The sequence below is a fragment of the Aquarana catesbeiana genome, linkage group LG07, assembly GCF_042186555.1.
Source record: "Aquarana catesbeiana isolate 2022-GZ linkage group LG07, ASM4218655v1, whole genome shotgun sequence".
In the NCBI taxonomy this organism is placed as follows: domain Eukaryota; kingdom Metazoa; phylum Chordata; class Amphibia; order Anura; family Ranidae; genus Aquarana; species Aquarana catesbeiana.
The window spans coordinates 317,625,359-317,632,984 of NC_133330.1; the positions used below are offsets into that span (position 1 = coordinate 317,625,359).

General features: G+C 43.6%; 1 protein-coding gene across 2 annotated transcripts in view; it reads right to left on the minus strand.

The window, feature by feature from the left end:
* Positions 1–4,646, minus strand: part of LRRIQ3 (leucine rich repeats and IQ motif containing 3) — a 69,730-nt gene extending 65,084 nt beyond the window's left edge. Inside the window, exon 1 of one of the 2 annotated variants that reach the window (XM_073593741.1) lies at positions 4,279–4,646. The gene's annotated coding sequence lies outside the window, so the exon portion shown is untranslated. The remainder of the gene's footprint in view (positions 1–4,278) is intronic. The other variant, XM_073593740.1, reaches the window with a different exon arrangement.
* Positions 4,647–7,626: the final 2,980 nt, after the last annotated feature.

The following is a 7,626-nucleotide window of genomic DNA, read 5'->3' on the forward strand; positions in this document are numbered from 1 at the left end:
TCTCTTTAGAAATTGGAAAACGATTCGAATTTGAAAACTTTTCGAATTCAAAAAATTTTTGAATTTGAAAACTATTCAAAATTGATTCGAAAACTTTTTGGATCGATTCAAATTCAAAAAATTTGAAAACGAATAAATGAAACGAATTCCGAAAACGAATTAAACAAACAAAACAAATTTAACTAAACGAATTTATGTAAATAACGAATCGAAACTGAACAAAAGTTTTTGTTCTGCACATGTCTAGTCCAGGGAGCCCATGATGTCAGCACCCGAAGCTGATCTTTGGATCGACTCACGGGTGCTGCCGCCGCCATTCCTGGTACAGGAACCAGGCAGTGAAGACTTTCGGCTTAACTCCTGGCTCCCTACTACGCATGAGCGAGTCACGCTGCGTGTTCTGAATGGTCCCTGCTGTCTTCTGGGACCTGTGTGTCTCCCAGAAGACTTGACAACCAACAGTACCAACCAGCAGTACCAGCAAGCTGTACCAACAAGCAGTACAAGCCAGCAGTACCAACCAGCAGTACCAGCCAGCAGTACCCGCTAGCAGTACCAGCCAGCAGTACCCACCAGCAGTACCAGCCCTGGAGGACAGCCAGCAGCAGCCACCAGCCATACCCCGCCTAGGGGACAGCAGCAGTTGGTGATACCTGCAGGAATCCTGAGGAAGAAGTGAAGATTGAGGTCAGTTGAGGTGCAGGTAAACAGTGTTGCCACCTGTCCAGAATTCACCCGGACAGTTCGGGTTTTGAATCCTGTTTCCGGGTTTCAGACTGCCTGAAACCCGGACACATTATTTAGACCGGACTATGGCTTCCCAGCAGGGTTACTATCTGCGGTTGTCTAAGCCGAGAGTGTCTGTTACACTCTCTATCACACTGCCCAAAGCCAGAAATAACAATACTAACAATCCCCCCCCCCAACTCCCCACACTGACGGGAGAGGAGAAAGGGCTCCATCTGCTCGTCTTGCTCCATCTGTGTCTGCTCACACTCCAATCCCCGGCACTGTGCCTCAGAAAAGGAAAGTGGGGGTCGGATATTTAAAGTCCAGCAGCTGCAGATACATCTGGATGAGAGGTGCTGACTGCCAAGGGGTGAGTGAGCTCACCATCCATCCCTGTCTGTGAGTGAAGTCTCCCCCCTTCTCTCCCCTGCCTCTGAGTGAGTACACTAAGGTAAATCAGGGTTCTTAGAGCACCCCTTTACATCAGAGTTCCCCTTTACACCAGAGGCCACAGTGTTTCCATCACATCAGAGTCCTCTCCGTACATCAGAGTTCCCAGTGTCTCCCCTTAAATCAGGGTTCCCAGAGCATCCATTATGTCAGAGTCCCCAGAGATCCCCCTTACAGTGTAAGGGAACACTGCGAGTTCAGATTTAAAGGGGGACTCTGCGGATTCAGAGGTAAAAGGGGAACTCTTTTGATTCAGATGTAAATCAATTAATCGCAAAACATATGTATAGTTTATACTATAAAAAAATTGCTGTGCGCCGCTAAAGTGTTCGGGTTTAACTTGAAAAAAAGGTGGCAACCCTACTTTCACACGATCGGGTCCGCCTGTCTGTTTTTCAGGTGGACCCAATTGGACCCTCCATTCACCTTTATATAGCGGCAGATATAAACTGACTTGTGTCCTTTTACACCCCCCTATCTCCAATCCAATCCACTTAAAAAAAAACTGAAGGGGATCAGTCTCCTTCTGTCTGAGCGGATCGGAGGGCCCATAGAGTAGAGCAGGCTGTGTCCGTGTCATGTGGACCTGTCATCTGCCAGCTTCGCTCATTGTGGCCTGCGACCAGTTACCAAGTCACTAATGTGGCCTTCGCTCTTCCATAGGTTGGGCACCCCTGCTTTAATGTCCCCTTTTCTGGAAAAAAAAATACTGTGCTGTCTATTTCTATTTCTTGTCCTGTAAAATACAATGGGGGACATTTATCCATGCCGTCACTGGGCAAGTCAAAGCTGTAGAGGAGCAGAGGGACAGAATGAATCCAGGATTGCAGCTTGATTTATCAATTCCTCCCTCTGCTGCTCTAAAGTAAATCTATGACAATATGAAACCTGACCCTGACCACGTCTGCACTGTGTGTAGCTTTTCATTAAAGATTGGACTCTTATATAGAGTCTGTCGCTGATCATAAATATCCCAAAAAACTGAAAGAGAGGAAAGTGGTAACCGGGAAAAGGAATAGGGATGGGGAAGAAAAGAGTTAGTAAGGCATAAATAAGAGATTGACTGGAAGAAATGAAAAAGAGGAAGGGAGAGAAGAATGAGAGATAAGGGAAGATAATAAAGATGGACAATGAAGGGAAAGAGGGAAGGAAGGAAGCAAATAAATGAGAGATCAGGAAAGTTAATAAAGATGGACCAGAAAGAGAAAGAGAGAAAAGTATTGTTAGAGGTGGATGGTGGAAGTAAGGAATGGAAAGGACAGGGGAACAAGAAGGAAGGAAGACATCAGGACAGAGAATAGAGATGGAGAAGGAAAGAGAAAGAGAGACATAGGTGAGAGGTATTAGATTGTGAGCTCTTCTGAGCAGGCCCCTCTTAATCCTGCTATATTTTATTGTATTGTAACTATATTGTCTCCCTTTTATATTGTAAAGCGCTGCGTACACTGTTGGCGTTATATAAATCCCGTATTGTAATAATAATAATAAACAGATAGAAAAGTCAGAAAGAAGGAAAAATGAAGGGAGAGAGGAAGAATAGTAGATGATCAGGAAAGATAATAATGATAGATGAGGAAAGAGAAATAGAGGAATACATTGAGAGAGAGAGGAAGGAAGAGATAAAAGTAAGAAAGATAATAAAGATGGCCAAGGAAAGAGGAAGAGAGGAATACAGCACAAGAGAAGGAAAATGGAATGGAGAAATCAGGAAAAAGAATAAAAATGGGAAAGGAAAGAGAAAGAAAGGCATAAATGAGAGATAGACACAAGAGAAACGAAGGAAGGAAGTGTGGAAGAAAGAAAAGAAGGAAGGGAAAGAAAAATAGGAGAAGATCAGGAAAGACAAAAAGATAGATAAGGAGGAAGAGAGGAATACACTGTGAGAGAGGGAAGGAAGGAAGGAAGGAAGGAAGGAAGGAAGGAAGGAAGGAAGGAAGGAAATGAGAGATCAGGAAAGATAATAAAGATAGTTGAGGAAAGAGAAATAGAGGAATACATTGAGAGAGGGAGGAGGGAAGTGATAAAAGTAAGAAAGATAATAAAGATGGCCAAGGAAAGAGGAAGAGAGGAATACAGCACAAGAGAAGGAAAATGGAATAGAGAAATCAGGAAAAAGAATAACAATGGGGAAGGAAAGAGAAAGAAAGGCATAAATGAGAGATCGACACAAGAGAAACGAAGGAAGGAAGTGGGGAAGAAAGAAAAGAAGGAAGGGAAAGAAAAAATAGGAGATCAGAAAAGACAAAAATATAGATAAGGGGAAGAGAGGAATACACTGTGAGAGATAAGAGAGAGAAGGATGGAAGGAAGGAAGGAAAGAGGAAGAATAGGATAAGATCAGGAAGGATAATAAAAATAGGCAATGGAAGAGGAATACATTATGAGAGGTAGAAGAAGGAAGGATGAAATCATGAAAGAGAAAAGTGAATGGGAAAGGAAAGAGTAAGAAAGGTATAAATAAGACAGGGAGAAAAAAAGAAAGAAAGAAAGTCTAGATGGAGAGACAGAAAACAAGGAGGAAGGAAGAAGAAAGATTAGGAAAGAGACTAAACTCATAGAAGAAAAAAGGAAAGGAATCAAGAATAAATTGACATGTAGAGAGGGATATAGGAGGGGTGCGGAGGGGAGGGTGAGGGGTGCAGAGGGGAGGGTGAGGGGTGCGGAGGGGAGGGTGAGGGGTGCAGAGGGGAGGGTGAGGGGTGCGGAGGGGAGGGTGAGGGGGGCAGAGGGGAGGGTGAGGGGTGCGGAGGGGAGGGTAAGGGGTGCAGAGGGGAGGGTGAGGGGTGCAGAGGGGAGGGTGAGGGGTGCTGAGGGGAGGGGGGCAGAGGGGAGGGTGAGGGGTGCTGAGGGGAGGGTGAGGGGGGCAGAGGGGAGGGTGAGGGTTGCGGAGAGGAGGGTGAGAGAACACAATCAGGGAGAGGCAGAGAAGCAGAGACAGGAGGGGGGCAGATCAGGGGGTCGCTTTGCAGAAATTATTGTGGACTTTTTCGGTAAGAGAGAAAAGATCTCCCTGTGCTGAGCCCCCCTTACATTATAGGAAAGCTGAGCGGATATATTTTCTCTCCCAGGTGACACTTTCTGAGTGTTGTCTACAATTACCTGTGGCTCTCGGCTCCTCTACAGCCTGCTAGTCTCTCCCTGGGCTGTGCGGATCCATGATATGTGTTGCACTCTGCTGCTATGGAAACCGCCAGCCTTAAAGTGACACAACCAGACTGACGGCGCACACTTCACCAGGGCTCACCCTGCTCTACCAGTATGCAAATAGTTAAGATGAATGTTCACACTTCAGAGATTATCAAATTGTAAAATCCTTTTTTTTTTTTTTTTTTTTTTTTTTAACAATGTCACCATCTGCTTTGATAACAAGGCAAATGATTAGATAACAATAGAATAAATAAAGTCACACTTTATTTTTATTACACTATAACAGTTTTGCTACATTTATATGATAAGACAGGACATCAGTTTAAATGTATTTACATTGCTATGTATTGCATTTTTTTTTTTTTTTTTATAGTGAGCATTGTTTACACCGTCTCTGAAAAAGGTTGTTGCTCCTAATGCCGCGTACACACGATCGGAAATTCGGCCAGCAAAAGACAGATGAGAGCTTTTGGTCGTAAAATGTGACCGTGCGTATGCTCCATCGGACTTTTGCTGGCTGAATTCCAGCCAGCAAAAGATTGAGAGCATGTTCTCAATTTTTCGGTCGGAAAAAGTTCCTACCCGAAAATGTGATCGTCTGTAGCAATTCTGACGCGCAAAATTCCTACGCATGCTCGGAAGCATTGAACTTCATTTTCTCGGCTCGTCGTAGTGTTGTACGTCACCGCTTTCTTAGCGGCCAAAAGTTCAGCGAACTTTTGTGTGGCCGTGTGTATGCAAGACAAGCTTGAGCGAATCCCGTCGGAAAAGCCATCATATCTTTTTCCGACCAAAATCCAGATCGTGTGTACGTGGCATAAGTTTAATTTAAAATCATTGTGTAGGTCAGTGGTGGACAACTTTCTAGATAAAGGGGCCCTTCAGGTATGGCACCTGACATCACCAAAGGGCCACACATAATATTTGGTGCACGTGATGCAACTTCTGGGCATCCTCCAAACTCATCTCTATCTAAGACCCCTTTCACACTGGAGGCGTTTTTCAGGTGCTTTAGTGCTAAAAATAGTGCCTTAAAAAAAAGCCTCATCTGGGGCGCTGCGCTGGCAGGACGTCAAAAAAAGTCCCGCAAGCAGCTTCTTTGAGGCGCCGCCAAAGCACCTGTAAAAACTGCCTCGGCAGCAGCGCTTTAACCCTTTATTCAGCTGCTAGCGGGGGTTAAAAGCGCCCCGAAAAGCCTCGCAAAAACGACAGTAAAGCGCCGCTTTACCACCGACATGCCCCCGCACTGGCAGTGTGAAAGAGCTCTAAACATCAAAGTCACGCTCCATTTTTAGTCCAATCAACTGCAAGCCATGTCGTTCACCTTGTCTCAGCACAAGTTTTCCTGACAATGGTGACATGGGAGGGATCTCTAGCACACAGCCTGTGATTGACAGCCTCAGCTTTGTTCCTGTGTGAAGAGGGTGTGTCCCAGTAGTGGCTGGTGGGTTCTTCTTTTGGGGGGGCGGCAAACAAACAACACCTCCCTCCCCAGCGGCGTGGCACAGCACTGAAACAGCACCCCCCTCCTCGCGGTTCGGTCCATCTGTCACTTACCCGCTCATGTGGCGGGGCTGTGGTGTCCTCTCCTGCACTCCTGGAGTGGGGGCAGCAGCCACGGCAGCTCCGGTGTCCGCTCCTCCAGCTTCCAGCTTCCACCGCAGTGTCTCCTCTTCCACCAGAGCGCTTGTCATCCAAAATAAACGCCTGACACTTTGGCCAATCGGGAAAGAAAGAAAGAAAGAAAGAAAGAAAGAAAGAAAGAAAGAAAGAAAGAAAGAAAGAAAGAAAGAAAGAAAGAGAGAAAGAGAGAAAGAGAGAAAGAAAGAAAGAAAAAGAAAGAGAGAAAGAAAGAAAGAAAGAAAGAAAGAAAGAAAGAAAGAAAGAAAGAAAGACGAAGGGAGAAGGAAAGAAAGAAAGAAAGAAAGAAAGAAAGAAAGAAAGAAAGAAAGAAAGAAAGAAAGAAAGAAAGAAAGAAAGAAAGAGAAAGAAAGAAAGAAAGAAAGAAAGAAAGAAAGAAAGAAAGAAAGAAAGAAAGAAAGAAAGAAAGAGAAAGAAAGAAAGAAAGACGAAGGGAGAAGGAAAGAAAGAAAGAAAGAAAGAAAGAAAGAAAGAAAGAAAGAAAGAAAGAAAGAAAGAAAGAAAAAGAAAGACGAAGGGAGAAAGAAAGAAAGAAAGAAAGAAAAAGAAAGAGAGAAAGAGAGAAAGAAAGAAAGAAAGAAAGAAAGAAAGAAAGACGAAGGGAGAAAGAAAGAAAGAGAAAGAAAGAAAGAAAGACGAAGGGAGAAAGAAAGAAAGAACGCTATAACTTTTGCTCACACCAATTAATATATGCTTTTTGCGATTTTTTTTTTTTTTTTACCAAAAATATGCAGCAGAATACATATTGGCCTAAACTGATGAAAAAATTAGATTTTTTTACAATTTTTTTATTGGATATATTTTATAGCATAAAGTAAAATATATATATATATATATATTTTTTTTTTTTCAAAATTGTCATTTGCTTGTCTGTTTATAGCGCATAAAATAAAAACCGCAGAGGTGATCAAATACCGCCAAAAGAAAGCTCAATTTGTGGGGAAAAAAGGGACTAAATTGTATTTCTGTACAGCGTTGCATGACCGTGCAACTGTCAGTTAAAGTAAAGCAGTGCCGTATTGCAAAAAATGGCCTGGTCATGAAGGGGGGGGGGGGTTAAACCTTCCGGGGCTGAAGTGGTTAATATCGCTTTAAGATAAATGATGGCTGCAGCAATAATACACATAAACGCCTCTTTTATTACCTGTTGGTGCAGCACATAGCGAAGCACCCAGTTCTCCCAACACACATTGAGCTATGCCCCTGAATACGTTGTTTCTGGGCCCCCTGGGGCAACGTGAATCAGAATTTTAGGATAAAGCGGTGCCGAGGCACTAATCCCCCCACCATAAAACACAAATTTGTACCAAGTCACGTCGTTAGTACAAAGTGTCACATTGTTAGTACAGAGAGCGTGTTTTTAGTTTGATTTCTACTGCTTTTTTTTTTTATTTCTTATTTTTATTTACACTTCGTATTTGGCGTCTGTTGTGCGATTTTCTTAAATACTCTTGTGAATTTTTCTGAATTTTCCTGACACCTGTTTTCGGTGTGGATGATGTGCACAGGGAGCCTCTGCAGAATGTTTGTTTCATGTGTGAAAGCTAACTGTGAATCCCCCCCCCCCCTTCTCTAATCTCCCTTCTCCTGCTGTTTATCTAACCATGTGTCCCCCGTTACACAAACTGCTCCAATCCACGTATCACCATATACAGGGGA